Raw genomic sequence first — 19,225 nt, 5'->3', positions numbered from 1 at the left:
TATTTCTTCCAGAACCAGGTGTCAATGACTTAAAGTTGAAAGGAAGTTTCATAACCATTTCCTCTTCTACTTTTCCTCCTATGCTCTCTTCTCCTCTTCGTCCCCGGAATCTTGGCAGGGGTGAATTTGTGCCTAATTATTCAATCAACAACCAGTGGGCAAGAATTGGAATTTAGCTTTGACCTCTGATGAGCCTGGGTAGCACAATCGAGGTTTCAGTTTGGCCAGAATCATAAGCAAAGATAAGCAAATCCTGGCTCAGGTAAGAATGAAATTTGGTTAATGACCTTTTGATGGAACCGACAGAAGGTGATTCTTGACTGGTTTGGTTGCAGAAATTTTCACACACTACATGTGGACACCATCTGCTATCTTTCCTTGTACCTAAACAGAGAAACTGGAAATGAACTGAGAAATCAGAGGAGGTCAGAATAATTCTTGATGTATAATGTTTAATGCTACAAAAATCTGCCCCATAGAAAAACGTTGCATTAGTTCTAGCATTCAGATAGGAGACTCCAAATGGATTCCTGTAACATATAGTTTACAAATCTTCTCTAATCCTCACACTTCCTCTCTTTTAGAAACCACAGACAAGCAATAAATGTCAGTGACATATCCAAAGAGCCCTTGTTCATTCGGTTCTAAGAGCTTGGGGGTGGTCCACACGTTTTTCAATAGTAGGTGAGACCATTAGAAATCATGGCGCCTCTATATGATTTTTTCACACCCCTACAGATAGCTCCGACCAACTGAAAAAAATAGAAAAGTAGAAATAGCACCTTTATTTTGTCAAGATGGATGAAATCAGACTCCTCCTTGCATTTGGTACTATCATGACAAAAGGAACAATTGCAGCTTCACTGTACAGTAGAAAGATTTATGGCTGGAAAGCATTCTTTCCTCCCTTGAGTAGGAACATTTGGAATTATTAACAAAAATGCTGTGACTGACTATTTCTTGGCTGGAATTTTTTATAATACTATTGGTGTGGTCCAATCAACTGGAAAAATAAAGTTTGGTTTAATTATATATACGTAGATAAAGATATTGATATAGTGAGACAGAGAGGGAGAAAGTATTTTTATAATTTAACTCATGAATTTTGGGCCTTACATGCACATGATTAGTTTTTTGCCATCATATGCTTGGAGCAATTAAAAATGACAATTTCTCATCATAAGTATTTGCAAAGCTCCAGTTTAGTTCAGGGCACTTGAAAATCGTATACTTACTGTCCTCCAAGAAAGATCTCTAAAGTTAATATCAGCAGTGTGACTCTGCTTATTTGCAGTTAGGATAACCAGGAAATTGAGGTGAGATATTAATCACATCCTTTCAACACATGGCAAATTCAGTTATAGTGTAGTCAAACATTCGAGAGATTAAGCAGGCTAGTTGTCCTAAATATGTTCTTTTTCATGGGAGGTTTCAAAGGATATTCATGATCTGGACTTGGGACCCCCTTTTTACTGTCCTGCCTTTCTCTTTACTTAAAGCCAAATGGGAAAGGAAGATGGAGGCAGGTAAGAACATTAATCCACTTTAGAGGCCCTGAAAGCAATAGATGAAATCATTTAGCAAAAAATAAAGTCTTTGGGGGCATATCAGAGGTGCTAAGATGACTAAGAACTTGGGCCTCTGGGTTTACATTCCCATCTAAACCCACATGTAGATCCCCAGCTTCCTGTTGCCTCTAGGCTTGGACCACCTGGTTCCCGTGTCTCAGCTTGGATGCCTTGCCATCCCACCCCAGCACCGGGTCCCCTCCCTCCTCACATTCAGAGTTTAATGAGTCCTTCTCATTATTCCGGACATTAGCCATTGATTTACTTTGCCCAAACTTCATCTTGGATTTAAGTGTTTTCTTTATCCCCCTTTTTGTTTTTCTCATCGCTTAATGCTTGATCTTTTCAAGACCCTGTATAAAAAGACATATCACCTCCAATACTTGAAGCTTCTTGGTTCACTCCCTTGCAAAGAACTTCACAGTTCCTGTCTTTCTGGCTCGGCTTCAGCTATAATTATTTACTTGTCAGTGTTTTCCTTCTCTGTTACCTTTTTTTTTAAATTTATTAAAAAAATTTTTTTTGAGTATAATTGATTTATAATATTGTGTTAGTTTCAGGTGTACAGCAAAGTGAATCAGTTATACATATACATATATCCACTCTTTTTTATATTCTTTTCCTGTATAGGTCATTACAGAGTATTGGGTAGGGTTCCCTGTGCTATACAGTAGGCCCTTATTAGTTATCTATTTTATATATAGTAGTGTGTATTTTCCATTTACTTTTTTTTCTCATCTGCTGTGACCTTTAACTCTAGAACTACATTGAAAAGCATGACACACTTGGATACAGGTTGTGTGAAGAGAGATGCTTCAAAGAAAATTGCCCAGCGTGGTGAGCGCTTCAGCCTCCATGTCTGCTCTTCCCAATGGGCTGTTTTGAAAGAGGCATCTTGTTTCTACCATTTTATCTGACTTGATTTGTTTATTTTCGGTCCAAAACCACAAAGTTGGTTAGACACACACTAAAGAGAAATTGTGTAAGTTATTAGAATGAAAAAAAGCAAAGTTTTGTGCTTTTTTACAAAGTAGTGAAAAACATAAGTAACAACATAATAAACCATAAACTGAAGACCACTGAAAAGTGATTTCTCTTATTAGGCAAATCGTTACTGCTTATTCCTGTTAAAATAACTCTTTGGGTCCCTACTTGAGCCATACCCTATGGGACAGCAAAATGGAGAAGAACTTTTTCTCCCCCCCTCAAGCTGAGAGCAGCAAGAATGCATTTTGTTAGTAGAACTTGTTGTAAATCACTGCCAAAGGGAGAAACTTTTTGCAAGTTTGTCACGGTAAATCAATGTATTTGTTGTGGGTTAAAGAATGGCAGAAGATACATGGAAACCTGATGCTGATCGCTTGGTTACAAATGACTTGCAGATGTTCAAATGTGTTTCCCAATTAAAAAGAATAAGACAAAATGCCAGCCAGCCTGGCAAGAAGGGGCCAGACACGTGCCTAAAAACAATGAGAATCAAAGTAAGCGGCAACCACCGAGATAACCCTGAAACTTCCTTCCTAAAGGCTAATAATAGCCCTTTCCATGTTCTTTTTTCATGTGAACTACAGATTCCTAGACTAAATACATATCCAGTGTATCCTGGTAATTTCTCAGCACAGATGAGACGTACTTAGTTTTGCAACTTTGGTGACATTGTGCTTTATCAGGAGCCTGGTTCTAATTCCTTCATTTCTCTACCAGCTGATTGCAGGTCACTCCTTCAGAGTATCCTGGCAGGGCCTGGCACCAGGTTCCAAATGACTACCAGCTGCCTGCTTGCTCTTCACGCTCAAAATAAAGATTCAGGAGAATTTTCATAATGTGAAATCAATTTTTATCAATTTTCATAACTGATAAACCCTTTGGTTCTCTTACCAGTTTGAGATAGAGATAAACTCTTAAGTCGGATCATTTCTCAAAAGCAGATGAAGCAAATCGCTGGCAGGCACTCTAGCCTGAGATGAAGGAGCTACAGGTCACCCACTGCAAAAAGCAAGTTTGTTTTTCAGGCCAAGAGGCAAATACTCAGTTACCTTCTAGAATAGTCAGACCTCACTGAGTCCCAACTTTCACATTTATAGGCAAGTCTGATGAATGGATTAAAGGATTTGCAGACTCTGGGAACACATACAGGTGAGAAAATGGATTATGAAAGCCCACAAGGATTAATCAAACATTCTAAACTTCTTATTTTATTGTAAATGTCATAAAGACATCATTGTATCATGGTTCAAGATACACTGTAGTTAGACTCTGTGGATATGTAATTTTCATTCAAAGACTAGAACAAAGAATCCTTTTCAACATCCTTTTAAAATAAGTTTAGGAAAATATCAAATCAGTAAGCTCTCCAGATAAGGAGACAATAAGCATTACTTTTAAAAGAAATCATTTTTCCCTCCATAAATAGTGGGAAATGTTGTTTCTTTGTTCACATACATATATCTTCTTTGTGCTCTGGGAGGATTTTAATTTCCAGTAGCAAGTGGTGTGGGGACTTTTGGAGTTTGGCTTAATGTTTATTCTTGAAAGATTTGTTTTGGTTAACTGCACTTAAACCTATTTAAAAGGTATAATTAAAATAGGATGTTGAGGCCAAACATTTTTAGAGTCTATTGCTTTGGCAGTTTAATTTTATGCAGAAAAACTCTCCCAAAAAACAATGAAGCCCACTTAAATGAACACCTGCTCAAAGACTAGCCTTGTAGAAAAGATCATATCTGAAATCAAACAAATATAAATTTTAAAAAGCCACATGATGAAACGATACATCATTACTCTTGGTATGCCTATAATGAAATGCCTATAATGAAATGCCTATAATGCCTATAATAATGCCTATAATGCCTATAATGGTATGCCTATAATGAAATGCCTATAATGAAATAATGAATATTTATACAATATGATGATGAAACAGAATATAGATAACCACGTGGTCATTTTTACTTCCAGTCTCAATTAATCACAATCATTCTTAGTAATTTTCAGATGAAAATATAAACAGATATAAAAGCCATTAAAATGAAGATATTCATAAATTTATTCATATTCTTGCATGGCACACAATGCATAATAAAAGTGCACATGCAAATATCAAACTAGCAACTGAAAATTTTTCAGAGATTTGCCTTATTAAAATAATCTTCATTTCCAACATTTCCAAAGTTCAATTAAAGGGTAAGCTGTCTATTTTTTTTTGTATATCATTCTTATGGAATTTTTTAAGTGTCATTTACTTTTATAAATTCGAAAACTCAGAAAAGATAAGGCTTTTCTGGATATTACTTAGCTACAGTCCCCCCACTTCCATTCTCTAATAGCTATTCAAAACATTTTCACTTTAAGATTACCCTATTTTAAATAAATGCTGGAGAGGGTGTGGAGAAAAGGGAACCCTCTTGCACTGTTGGTGGGAATGTAGATTGATACAGCCACTGTGGAGAACAGTATGGAAGTTCCTTAAAAAACTAAAAATACAACTACTATATGACCCAGCAATCCCACTACTGGGCATATACCCTAAGAAAACCATAATTCAAAGAGTCATGTACCACAATGTTCATTGCAGCTCTATCTACAATAGCCAGGACATGGAAGCAACCTAAGTGTCCATCGACAGATGAATGGATAAAGAAGATGTGGCACATATATACAATGGAATATTACTCAACCATAAAAGGAAACAAAATTGAGTTATTTGTAGTGAGGTGGATGGACCTAGAGTCTGTCATACAGAGTGAAGTAATACAGAAAGAGAAAAACAAATACCATATGCTAACACATATATATGGAATCTAAAAAAAAAAATGGTTTTGAAGAACCTAGGGGCAGGATGGGAATAAAGACGCAGACATAGAGAATGGACTTGAGGACATGGGGAGGGGGAAGCATAAGCTTGGATGAAGTGAGAGAGTGGCATGGACGTATATACACTACCAAATGTAAAATAGATAGCCAGTGGGAAGCAGCCGCATAGCACAGGGAGATCAGCTCGGTGCTTTGTGACCACCTAGAGGGGTGGGAAAGGAAGGGTGGGAGGGAGATGCAAGAGGCAGGAGATATGGGGGTGTATGTATATGTATAGCTGATTCACTTCGTTATAAAGCAGAAACTAACACGCTATTATAAAGCAATTATACTCCAATAAAGGTGCTAAAATAAAATTACCCTATTTTACATTATATTTGCATAAGGCTATAAATTACATCTAGGACACTGAGATAAGATTTCAGCGTCTCCTTAAGTATAATGATCCGATCATACTTCAAACATTTCTCCAAACAGAATGAAAATTCTTTGGACAGAGTCCATGCATGAAAATTAATATTTATTTCATTACAGAATTTTTTTCTGATGTAGAACATGTAAGCAAAATCACTCTTTGTAGCACTTGACTCATTCTGTATTTAATTATTCATAGAAGAATCCTGAGTTGGCATCTGGGATGGCATTTCAGTTGGCATCTACCATCATATGAAACCTCTGGAAGCTTTCTGACCAGCATTTTCAGGAGTCCTATCAACTAGGATTTCTACAGACTAACACAGTTGGGAAACATGCTCTCGGAAAATGTTTACAGCCTTGAAGAGCTGACATGATTCCTGAGGTAGTTTACAGAAGAGGAAGTCTTGATAAGGTATTGATATTAGAGGAATAAGGAGCTAAACAGGCTTTTCCTGTGATTCGTAAATGGAAACATATGACAACTCTATTTTTATTTATTCCATTTTATAAACAAAGACTTTAAAAGCTTTTGTGTACTCTAATTCCCCTAGAAAAACTAGGAGACTGGTAAGAATTTCTATTAGGTTTTATAAACACTAAACTGGAAGTTCACTCAGGTCTCAGGGGTCCACTTACATTTAAAAGGTTCCCATGAACTAGAACTGCGGCCCCTGAGATGTGCACGAACCCTGGTGGCCATATTTTCACAGGAAAACACCAAGTAGAAGGAAGGGCAGCTTGAGAGCCGTACGCAATTGCTTCTCACGTAATCTGTGCAATTCCTTGCCGCCTAGAAGGAAGCAAATTTGCCTGGAGAAGAAGGGGCTCGCTCCTGCAAAGTAGAAGAAAATGACAGAGGAAACCCATAAACCACAAACAGCAATGCCTTTTTTTTTGCCCCTTGTCCCTTCTCCTGGTTCCATGATGCATCCTCTTCCTGGTTACTAACGGCTAATCCTGGCCAAGGTGCTAACAAGTGTTCAAGCCCTGACCTCTCTCCGACTTTCTTTGTTTGTTTCTTTGTTTATTACTTATTTATTAAACTGAAGTATAATCGACATATAACATTATATTTGTGTCATGTGTATAACATAATGATTCGATATTTATACACACTGCAAAATGATCACCACAAAAAGTCTAGTGAATATCCATCACCATACGTAGTTACGATTTTTTTGGACCTTTAAGATCTACTCTTTTAGCAACTTTCAAATATGCAATACAGTATTGTTAACTGTGGTCACCATGCTGTATGTTACATCCCCATAACTTATTTATTTTATAACTGGAAGTTTGTACCTTTCGATCCTCTTCACCCGTTTTGCCCCCTCTTCATCCCCCACTTCCTCTGGCAACCACCAGTCTGCTCTCTGTATCTGTGAGGCTGGTTTTGGTTTTTGTTTTAAATTCCACAGGTAAGTGAGATCACATAGTATTTGTCTTTCTTGGTCTGACTTATCTCACTCAGCATAACGCCCTCATGGTCCATCCGTGTCATTGCAAGTGGAAAGATTTCATTCTTTTTTCATGGCTGAATAATACCTCACTGTATTTATACACCACATCTTCTTTATCCATTCATCCACTGATGGACACTCAGGTTGTTTCCATGTCTAGGCTGTTACAAACAATGCTGCAACAAACACGGTGAATATATCTTTTCAAATTAGTGTTTTCATTTTCTTCTGATAAATACCCAGAAGTGGGATTGCTGGATCATATGGTAGCTCTATTTTTACCTTTCTGAGGAACCTCCATGCTTTTTTCCATCGTGGCTACACTGGTTTATTGTAGCCTTTGTGTACAAAATCGTCGTCACAGCTCAAGGCAATGAATTAATAACAATAACAATACATGTGGAGTAGCTACCATGGGTCAGGGGCTTCACACACTCCCTTGCTTAAGCTTCATAACCCTACTGAATAGGAATTATTCTCAGATGTTCCAAATGAAGGTTTAGAGATGGAAGGAATTTGTCCAAGGTTACACCTCTCATAAGTGGCAAATCTATAGGTCGGATGCCAAATCCAATGCTCATGCCTCTTCATCATGCTGCTTAGTGATGAACTTTCAGACTATGTGAGAGGAGAGGGGGGAGACATTGTTTTATAAAGGGGTTCTCCTATTCCACCCTTATTCCCGTCACACAGATGAGAGCCTCCGCATGTGGCTGACCCCAAGGCCAGATTTCTTCTAGGTGTTGCTCAAGTTGTTTTATATTGCTTTACCAAATCCAAGTATAGTCTCTTAAACCATACGTGACCTAGATTACAACCTAGATAAAAACAACTTTATAAATCATCACTAGATTAGCGTGAGAGTTTAGGTCACTCAAGTGGCCCCAAACAGGGGATTTATTTCACGTTTGGGATCAATTTGGTAATGCAGGGTAATTGCTGCATTACGACAGCCTCTGATTCCTCTGGCCTGGATTGGCTACGACCAGGGAAGCCTGTTAGGGCTTTTCCCCACACAGTATAGTGTATGAGAGACTGCCCACGGGAGATGAGTTTTGTCTCATTTCCTAGTTTCTTGCTTTCAGTGCACTGGATGAGCCTCTGTTCCCCTGTCTATTCTATCTCACTTCCCCACCACAGCCTTCATTTTGTGTATGGTACTTGCTGGGTCTGTAATATTCCTGTGCGTTCATTGATTCATCAGTAAATATTTATTTTCTCTTAAGTATTCAGCATCTTGAACACAATCAATGAGGAAGACCTAGTCCTCTCAGGGGTTCTTATCTCTTACTCTTGATCTTCTGGGTTGGTTCAGATCTGACATAAAGCACGGTTACCCAGAACTAGCACAATGGGTCTCCGCTAGTCACAGCGTAACAGAGAAGAACAAACCTGACTCCATATTGGATCTATTCCTTTAGCTCTAACCCTGTGCTCTGTTGCTTGTGCTTAGTCATGCTGGCTCTGAGCCTTTTGTAAAAGAATGTTGCCTATAGCCTGAAATATGCAGGAGAGCCCATACTCAAGGCTCTGACCTTTAAAGGTATAACACTTTTCCATTCATATGGAGATAAAAAGTTGCAGAGTAGAGAATATCCTTCGTCTTGTTACAGGTTTACAGGAACCTGTGACCAGACCTATGTGGACAGCTGCAGGAATGAAGGATTCCAGCATGAAGTTCACGACAACCAGCCACAGCCTCTCCCCTTTCAGTCTAGAAGAAGCCTGCATTCTAACCCAGGCAAGATGGTTCTTTGGGACACGAGTTCACCATCTTCTCTGTCTGCCAGCTTTCCGAAAAAAGTTGCAATTCCTTGCCCTAACACCTCGTCTCTCAGTTTATTGGCCTGTCGTGTGGCGAGAGGTATGAGCTTGGACTAGATAACAATAAGCATGGCTGAAGTTGATAAAGGGTTAGTGTTATTTCCAGAGCTGCCAAAAGTGCTGCAGGAAGTACTAATTTCCCTGTTGCCAGGAGGGCCTGCAGCTCTTGAACAGTGTGGATTCTCCTAAGCATCTGGATTTAGATGATTAGAGAACTTTCCTCATCTTGATAAATTGTCCCTTGGTCCTGGATATTCTATACGTGGGTTTGATAACATCTCTTCATCTGACAGCAGAGGGGCTTCTGATCCAGAATGGCTTCGATTCACACGGTGGATGATTTTCTCTGGAAAATGAAGAAAGGTGATCTGGTTCATTTCCTTTGATGCTTTTGAACAAGACAGATGATTATCCTGGGTGCAATGATCCGAATGTGTGGGAGGCCATCCTTTGTAGTAGGGGGTTTCTTTCTTCCCAGGCCTTCCCTAAATGAAGTTTTATCTTACAGATCCATCTCTAATTTGAAATTCCTGGTGCATGACGTGAATAAACCTTCAGCTCTTGAACTGTATGGTCCTCCTGGCTTCTTCAATATTGAAATGAATTCTTGAGTAAGATCTGTAGGAGGACAATTTGCATTAATTATGATCACATCTGAAATTCTTGTCTTGACCATTCAGTAATCTAAGTAATCTAATTATTCCCATTTTTGTATTCAACCTAAAACAGAAGGAAATGATATAGTAGATACAAGGGTTTTCTTGGGAGGTATTTAGACCAGAAAAATGATTTTGAAATGGCATCCTCTTTTTTTCTTTTTTTTTTTGCGTTATGCGGGCCTCTCACTGTTGTGGCCTCTCCCATTGTGGAGCACAGGCTCCGGACGCGCAGGCTCAGCGGCCACGGCTCACGGGCCCACCGCTCCGCGGCATGTGGGATCTTCGCAGACCGGGGCACGAACCCGTGTCCCCTGCATCGGCAGGCGGACTCTTAATCACTGTGCCACCAGGGAAGCCCCTTTCTTTTTTTGAAGTAGCATCCTTTCTTCCAATAATATTAGAAACTAATATGTAAAAAGATCATAGGATTGTTCTTATTAAAATGGAGTACGTAGCCTTCTTCCATCTTGTCCCTGCTTTCCTTTCATCTGTCTGCACCTCTCCCATTCATGTGGGACTTTGAGAAAGGCCTGTATGGACATCTAGAAGTAGAGTTTGAAAATGACAAAACTAGATTATCTATCTCTACACACTAGAAGGTGTCCCATTTGAGATACATTATACATTTTTCAGTTTAGAGATACTTGGCCCCCTACAGATGCAATGCATTTTTTTTGTTGTTTAATATCCTTTGCTTTATAGAATCCTCTTAACAGCCCCAAGAATTAAAAACATTACACAGGACAAGGTCTATGAGGTCAGGAACCATGTCTGTCTTCCTCACCTTTGTAGTCCCAATGGCACACAGTAGGTGCTCAATAAATGTTCGTTGAATAACATTAATTAGTTTCCATTAATTTATTAAAAGTGTTCATTTTATCTTGTTTTTCTAATTTGCATCAACTTATGCTTCTGTATTTTCATCTGCAAAACAGTATTTTGTCCACAGGGGTTATTGGAGAGACTAAATGCATTTAGCACAAAGTAGGCACTTACTTAATATTTGTCAATAAGTGAAGAATGGTGCCTTTTTAACATAAGCTAAGTGTTTGAACTTACTGAATTAGTAATTTGCTTTCTTATCTTCATAAGGTAGGGTTGTTTGGGTTTTTTACCTGGAAATCAGTCTAATCAGCAAATAGTAATAAATTTGCCTTTTACATAACTCTTAAAGTGTTATGAGGATTTCTGTTGGGATAACTTTCTCTGTTGTGTTTTGCAGAGATTACAAAACAAAGTATTTTACAATGGAAACAGCCATTTTGATTTAATTCACCAATAACTCAAAAGCAGCTGCAGGCAATCTTTTTCTATGTTCCAAAAAGAAAAAAAATTAAAAACTGGCCTCAAAAGAATCAAGGAAAAATTTAACCCCAAAGGATCATGTTTTGGAAAGTTTCAATGGAATGAAACGTGGAGTTACAATAGAAATGTCTTAACGACTACAGCTTCTACTGGAGTGAAGAGCATAATGCATATTGTGGTAGCCAACTTAATTTACTCTGTAATCGTACCAGACAGCAAACAGGATACAAACGAAGAGAACAGGGACACCTTTTCAAATGAATAGCTGGTCAGAAAATATTGACAAAGGGTATTTGTCAGCAAAAAAAAAAAAAATAGAAATGGGGCCTATATGGATGTCGTTGTTCCCTCTATTCCTTTACAAGGTATTCATTTAAAAGGAATTTCCTATTCTCTCATGTAGTTTACTTGTCAGATGGTACAATTACAGTTATTTTGCAGAGTCAATTTTCTGTTATATAATCACACAGACTTGTGTCTAATGCAACAGAAAATTGCCTGGGTGGAATAACTTTCAGGTGTTGGTTTGACTCGAGGGGTTTTGTGTTTGCTTTTCGGTCACAAAGTTTTCTTTTTGTTCAAATTCTATCCCAGAGAAACCTGAGTACCAACCCCACTCAGGAGAAGCACTATATGTAGCTGTGAGAGAGTGGGTGTTCGAATCACATAACACTGGTGTGGAATTCTGGTTCTACCACCTACCTACCATTGATTTGTGGGTATATCCCTGTTGCCGACACATCTTCTTGATGAGACAAAGCTGAGTTTACCACTTACTGCCGTGAGAGAGAGCACCACCTCCAAATAGTTCTGGAAGCATCTTGGGAGGAAAAGGGCAAGGTTGGATCTTACCGAGCATTTGAAGTTTGGTTGAAAGGTGAGTTTTTCAAAGCTGAGCCATGATTCGAATCGAGTTAGGATCACAGTACAACAGTCCAGGATTAACGAAAAGAATGAGGTGAGGGTTTTCAAACCAAGGATTCAAAGAATTTTAGGGCACCAACTGTCTGTTGATACTTTCCATTGAAGGGGTGACGGATCTTGCTGGTAAGTTTCTGAAGTGAACATTCCAACCATTTGCCCAGCAAGACACTCGCTGGAACAGTAAAGTAATGCTAATTCTACCTGGAGTCAAACTTCTTGAAAATAGACATCATGCCTCTATCGTGGTCTGTGCCACAGAACCAAATACATAGCCTGAGCCCAAGAAATAGCTGTTGATCAGAACGGGCTCCCCAAGCCCCCTCGCCCCACCCCCTTTAATCCCAGACAGAGGGTAGAGCCTGGCTCAGAAGATACTGTGTTTCCAAGGACACCGTGGAGCTCTCTCTGCTTGACATTTAAACAGTTTAGTCAAATTCAATCTCAAATTGAATCAGTTCAGAAGTCTTTAATGGGGGAGACAATGCCTAAGGCTTTGGGAAACATACCGTCAAGACTCTTTCTTCCCTTCAGTCTTCTGGAATAGTTGTGTGGGAGCCTTAAAGGTAACCTTGCCAACAGGAGATGGGGTTTCCCTGCTCAGAAGCAGACCTCCCTGTGGATCCTGGGAATTTCAGCAGGAGTCGAAGGACTGCCCGTGAGATTTCTCTGCAAAGGATTTCACGCCATTGCACGTTCTCCCTGGAAGTCACATTCCTGACTGAGCCGCGCTGTGAGCTGGATGGATTTGTTCCTCTCCTTAGAATCTCAAATGTCCCGGGAGAAGAAAAGGACCACTGTGTCTGGCACACCTTGGCGCTATCTCTTCTCAGTTCAGTTCTGCCCATTTATTCCTCATGCCTTCTCTTTCTTTCTTTGAAGTCCCTTGGTATTATTCCAGCTCTTAATAGCCTACCTTCTGATGTTTTCCCAAACAAAGCATCCTTGTGTCAACTGTCAAATACTTACGCTCGACTTTGCTTTTTGGACAAATAGGAAGAGGCTGTTAGAAAAGTTTTAGTTCTCTTCATTATTTTAAAACAGCAATTAAGACACCAGCCAGAACCCTCTTGTGCTCTATTGGAAACAAACCCACCCTCCTCAGCCTTCCCTAGAATTGAATTATTGAAGCTTGATGTCATTTTGGTTTTCATGCAGCACAACCCCTTAAGAGCAATTTCATCCTTTCTTAGGTCTGATAACCAGTCCGAGTGCCAATTCTCTGAGGTACCTGAGATAGAATCTTACAAGACCATAATTTCATTTTCCTTATCTGTATTATATCATTTCCTCCCACATAACAGCTCTTAACATTGTTTGTATTGCCTTTATTATATCTGTGAATTAAGTTAGTAGAACGTATGCCATTTAAAATACGTGGAAGATTTTAAAATCATTTTGGTAAAATGATTTTAGCATACCTAGAGGAGTTGGCTTCCCTCTTTCAAATGGTACTGTAATCATACCATTCCAAAGCATAATAGTCATTCCTTATATTTTTCTTATTAATTAAAGTCTTCTGACCAATTTTGTTACCTACTCTATACGTTTCTGCTCAGTTTAAGACAGTCAACAACCAAGTTCTTTACATATTTTGTACCAACCCCTCGTAATAGGCTTCAGGGCTGAAAAATCAGTCTCTGTTTTCTTCTGGGTAACCGATGTTCATTTTAATGGAAAAATAATAATTATTTGAATTGTACTATTCCTTTAATGGAAACAGCAATCAATGGCTCTGGAACTAGTCTAACCATCTTGGCTGCACTTTGAAATAACAGTCTTACTATTACAGGGAAGAACTGAATCTGGGCTATCATTTTAACTCAATCTATAAAGCAGAAAAATGTTCTACCAGTTATTGTCACAGAATTGAAGAAGATTATACTGCCTTGTGACTAGTTTCCAGGAAACCAAGATGCACATCTATTCCTAAGGCTTGCTCTTTACCTTTTCCTAAAAACCCCTGAGCCCCTTGGAAGAGGATGGGGTATGGCCCCCCTCACTATACATGGGCTCTGTTATCTGCCACTGTATTAGCATCTCAGGAGCCAATGAAGTGACCAGGTGAGCTATGGCAAATTATTTAATGAACTCTGCTATAGCCATGAGTGTTTTATGAATTCAATATGTTGGGATCCAAGTTTGTGAGGGATGAGCTACACTAAGTCTTCAAACTAATTGTTTAATGGCAGAATTAACATCTTACAGGAAATTTAGAGTCTTGCAAACCAAAGCACAGCACTCCATCTCTATGTGGGATCTAATGAAAAATTCTATCCCTTTCTGCCCATACACAAATTTTCATTTCTGGGACAAATCTCTTTCAAATATTTTTAAGACTTGCCTCCTGACAAAAAGGAATACTTTTACTGTGATTCCCAGTGGAGTTGTAATATGATGGCTAGGTGGAAGCCTTTCTGTTATATAAGAAGTTTCTCCCCACTTTTTGAATTGCAGAGTCAAGGGCTGACTGTCCAAGTATCACCAACTCCATGTTGACAAGGCGAAGCTGAGTTTATTGCTGTGCGGGGGAGCTCCACAGAGCTTTGATAGCATCTTGAAATGGGAAGGACACGATTGAATATTGTTGACATTTTTAAATTTGGTTTGTTGGAGAGTAAACACTTTTCTTCTATACTCTTAGTTTCAGTATTGAAGCTCTGCAAATTAAACTGACAAATGATATATTAGCAAGAGAAAAGGCAGCTTTTTATTCACCTAAATTTGTGGGAGTTCACAGAAAACTGTGACTCAAAAGATGGTTAGAATTGGGGGCTTTATATATCATCTTAATAAAGGAAGATGAGTGGGAAAAAGGGTACCTATCTGTTAGGTGATTTCTTATACCAGTGCCAATCTCTTTTTTTTTGTTTTTAAAGATTTTTTTGATGTGGACTATTTTTTTTAAGTCGTTATTGAATTTGTTACAAAATTGTTTCTCTTTTATGTTTTGGTTTTTTGGCCGTGAGCCATGTGGGATCTTAGCTCCCTGACCAGGGATTGAACCTGCACCCCCTGTATTGGAAAGTGACGTCTTAATCACTGGACCACCAGGGAAGTCCTAGCCAGTGCCAATTTCTGATTTCTCACGTTCAGTGACAGGAGTGACTCTCTGGTTGCAAAACTCCTAGGGAGGGGATTTATGATGGTTGAATTATTTGGGGAGGCTCTGCTTTCTGGACAGATAAGGAGAGTTCAAGAAAAAAATATCTCTTTGAAAAGAGTGGTATATTCCAGATCACTTCAGGTTTAAGGTAGGTCTTTCTATGAGGGGGCAGAGGAGGGGGATGCTTGATTAGGACTGACTAAAGATCATGCTGTAATACAATACTTTAGGATTGTTGGGAAAGACAAGGGAAGACATTTTAGGCAAAGAATCCAAACTTGGTATGAAAACTATGCTTTCTATAGAAGAGCTGGTGGGTCCCATAAACTGTTCCTATAGTGAACAATTAAGTTATTTTCCTGGGAAAGAGAGTCTTGGAATAGTAAAGTTATGCTAATGAATATCATGGAACATTCAGCTCAAGTGCATGTGGACCGCAGGTTGCATGGGGGTGGGTGGTTTCTGTTCTCACCAGTCAGCACACTGGACTCCTGCTGTTTCTTTGGCTTACATACCAGCTACTGTGTCCTTTATATCTGTCTGTCTTTGGCAAGACTCTTTCAATCACTTTTAATTGCTTTTGATAATAACTTCATTTATACTTTGAAAAGGTTGATCTCTCGGCCCTTCATTTAATGTTGAAGTGTTCTGACACCCAGATCACGTGCACTACCTCTTACATTTATGGAGATCCAACACGTGAAATATATAAACATCTGAGTGCATGCCGGCCGCCTCTCACTGGCATCAGGTCTCTGCCAGTTTTAGTTGTATCTCCCAGGCCTGTCACATGGTAGGTACCCCAGAAGGATTTTAATAATTTCCACTTCATAGACTTCTGAAGCCCAAGAGTGTTTGCGTTTTCAGCTTATGAAACTTCTAGCCATATCAACATTCCATCAAAAGAACCCTAATGAGGTCCAGTGCTTTGGAAAGAGTACAGAGGAGCAAGCTGGACGTGGCTGATTGGAGGGACCCAGGCCACATTCTAAAAGGAGATCGCAGCGATGGAAAACGTGCCCTTTTCCCTCTTTTAAGGTCTCCCAGCTCCTTGATCCGGGCCACCCCCATCCCCTCAAGATCTTTCAACATAGAGCCAGATTTCGGTCTGCACTTCTTAGCTTAAGTTGACCTCCTTCAAAAGCAAAATTGACCTGTTCCCAACGTCTGTTACTTGGGAATTTTCTCTAGGATAACAGTTAAGAGTAGACAACTAGGTTATTCCTCCAAAAGAGCACATTCATACTGTACTGAGAGACCCCCGTCTTCACCCCTGTGTCTTTCCTTGATTCTCACACCTCCACACTCACAACACTCCTGACACCATGTGTGGCGGAGTTTGCCCTGCATCAGGCAACTCTGAGACACCAGCTGGGTGTCCTAGAATTTCACTCAGTTGTGACGCTATCTACCTGGAGGTAGCACCAAATCCCACAGGTTAAGGGCTCGGTCCCACCTGGGATGCCAGTTGCAAGGAACAGGTCCCCAGGTCACCTGCAACTTCTGTCTGACTTGGCTACAAGTCAGAGATTCCCACAACCCCCTCCTCAGGTTCTATTAATTTGCCAGGGTAGCTCACAGAACTCAAGGAACACAACTTACATTTACAGTTTATTAAAGGATAGAGTAATACAGAAGAACAGCCACAAGAGGAGATACATAGGGCAGGCCTGGGAGGGTCCGGAGCACAGGCACTCCTGTCCCTGTGGAGTTGGGGTGTGTCACCCTCCTGGTATGTGGATGTGTTCATCAACCTGGAAACTCCTGGACCCCCCATACCATTGGGATTTTACGGAGCCCTCATCACGTGGGAAATCAATATGCTCTCCCTCTCCAGCTTCTCTCCACTCTGGGGAATGGGGGTGGGGCGAAAATTCCAAGCCTCTAATCATGGTTTGGTCTTTCTGGTGACCAGCCGCCTTTCAGGAGTCCACCCAGAATCGCCTCCTTGGAACAAAGGACTCTCCTATCACCCAGGAAATCCCAAGGGATTTAGGAGCTCAGTGTCAGGAACTGGGGCCAAAGACCAAATGTTGGAACAAAAGATGCTCCTGGTGGTCTTATCACTTAGGAAATTACAAGGGTTTTTAAAGCTCCGTCCCAGGAATCAGGGGCAGAAACCGAAATATATATTTTCTATTATCTCACACAATATCTTCAACATGAAGAACAGAAGCTCAGATCCTCTCAGAGAACTGAGCTGAAGTTAATATTGGTGCAAGCAGGACTGTTGTGTACAGTTGTATATGTTGCACACTGCACAACGTAAATTGAGCGGTGCCCCCTAGAGTTGTGTGGAGACTCTGTCCCAAGCAACCTTTCAGTTGTCCCTCGAGTGACATGGTATCGGTGCCTCCATGTAGCCTTGGACTCGCCATAAAAAGGGTACGTGTTTTGCTTTCCTAGCAGGGATGTTAGATGCCAACTCACTGATCTTCACTCCCTTTGTCACTGTGAAATTGAGCTGGCTGGCTTTTAGAGTTCAGAATCAACATCTTCTCTATGCAATATTCATGGGAGGGAGAAGAGACTTTTATATTACCTTTTATCTCACAGTTTCAATGATATACTTCACACATCAGTTTTAAACCAATGTGTCTCAAGTAGAATGAACTGTGGGTAGTAGGCAAGGGATGAGGTCTCCGAGTTCAGGAGAGGTTTATCAGAATTCTATGTGGGATGGGGAATTATGTGTAATTGCAAAAAGCTATAAAATAGCGTTTTATATTACAGAGAAATGATTCCTGGTAACATTATCTGAAGAAAACAAAGGTTGACAAAATCTCCCCTGGGCTGACAGGCAGGTGACTCTCAGGCAGGTGGGATGTACTCCTTCAGGGAACATATTGGATCCCTTATGGAAGGAAAGGGAGATTCTTTTTTTTTTTTTTTAAAAAAAAAGCAGAATGGATCATGGGTTACAACAGGAACACTCCGTAAACTACCACATATAGGTTAACCTCTAGTCTGACTAGAGGTCATATATACAAACATGTTGAGGTTCTATCAGAACACAGTAATAAAAGCAGGCTTGCAATCTGACAGACCCTTGGCTCTACCATCCTTTAGCTGTGTGATCTTGGACAAATTATTTAACCTCTCTGAGCCTCCGTTTTATCATCGTAAACTGGGGCTACTTACCAGTCATTATCTCACAGGAAAAACCCTATGAAAAAATAATGCACATAAAAAAGCAAGCCCCAGAAAGCCCTCACTAGATGGTAGCTGTTATTACTATAACCAACCTGAACATTCTAAAACATCTTTTGATTTCATAACTGTTACCCAAACTGTTCCCTTTCTTAGAGAAATCAGAGATCCTGAATCTGTCTGTGTGTGTTTAAATATTTTAGTGTGAAATGCAAGTGACATTTGCCTATATCCACTGTGAGAAAAAAGTCACCAGTGGCTTAGCCTACCACCAAACTAGCCACGAGAGACAAGTAAGAATGTCTGCTTCCAGGAAGCCCTCGTGATTTTTGGAGGCACGCCTCCCAGAGAGAGGAATTCCTGGGAGCCCTGGAGCAGGGAAAAATCACGGAGTGGAAGATCTAGCGGGGTGCAGTTACCTCCATACTCAGGGCTGATGCTTGCTTGCAGGACACAGCTCCGGATTATTTTCCAAATCCAGATAAAAGAGAGAGAGACCAAGCCAGCTCAGGCTCTGTCTCTTTGACTCTCCACGCCCACCCAGATTCAAAGACAGCCAAAAATCTGGGTGTTTTGGCCCTGTATAGATAAAATCCTCATTCTTTTAAATTGAATATTTTCACATTTTTATTTGGATGTTTGACAGCGTGTATTTATGTACTTATGTATGCCCTACCTACCTCCCCCGAGGGTTCAAGATGGCAACATGACAAAGACAGCCTTAGGTTATAATTTGCTCTAAAAACCTTCCAACACAAGCCTGACAAAAACAGTGTCTGAAGAGGAGTTCCGGGCCTATGTAAGCATAACACCATTAATTTCTGTAGTAAATGGAAATAATAAAAAATATATTAGGCATAAAATCGAATCCGCAAATGTATCTTAAAATGCCAGCATGAACACAATCATTTTAACCAGATGAGAACGCTCTTCATTACTCTAAAATTAATCCACAGACCCATCTGCATTATTCTTTATGTCTGACACCAACACAGTTTCAAA

The 19,225-nt window shown here is 39.9% G+C and overlaps 1 long non-coding RNA gene across 1 annotated transcript in view; it reads right to left on the bottom strand.

Annotated features, from left to right (window-relative positions):
- The window catches only part of LOC117311165 (uncharacterized), a 101,617-nt gene that overhangs the window by 26,214 nt on the left and 56,178 nt on the right, over nt 1–19,225 (bottom strand). The window contains exons 5-6 of the long non-coding RNA XR_012330405.1: nt 7,101–9,700; nt 6,435–6,630 (exon numbers count right to left, since the gene is read on the bottom strand). This is a non-coding gene — a long non-coding RNA (uncharacterized lncRNA). The remainder of the gene's footprint in view (nt 1–6,434; nt 6,631–7,100; nt 9,701–19,225) is intronic.

This window comes from Tursiops truncatus, chromosome 2, assembly GCF_011762595.2.
Source record: "Tursiops truncatus isolate mTurTru1 chromosome 2, mTurTru1.mat.Y, whole genome shotgun sequence".
Lineage (NCBI taxonomy): Eukaryota > Metazoa > Chordata > Mammalia > Artiodactyla > Delphinidae > Tursiops > Tursiops truncatus.
This window is presented reverse-complemented; position numbering and strand designations above follow the sequence as displayed.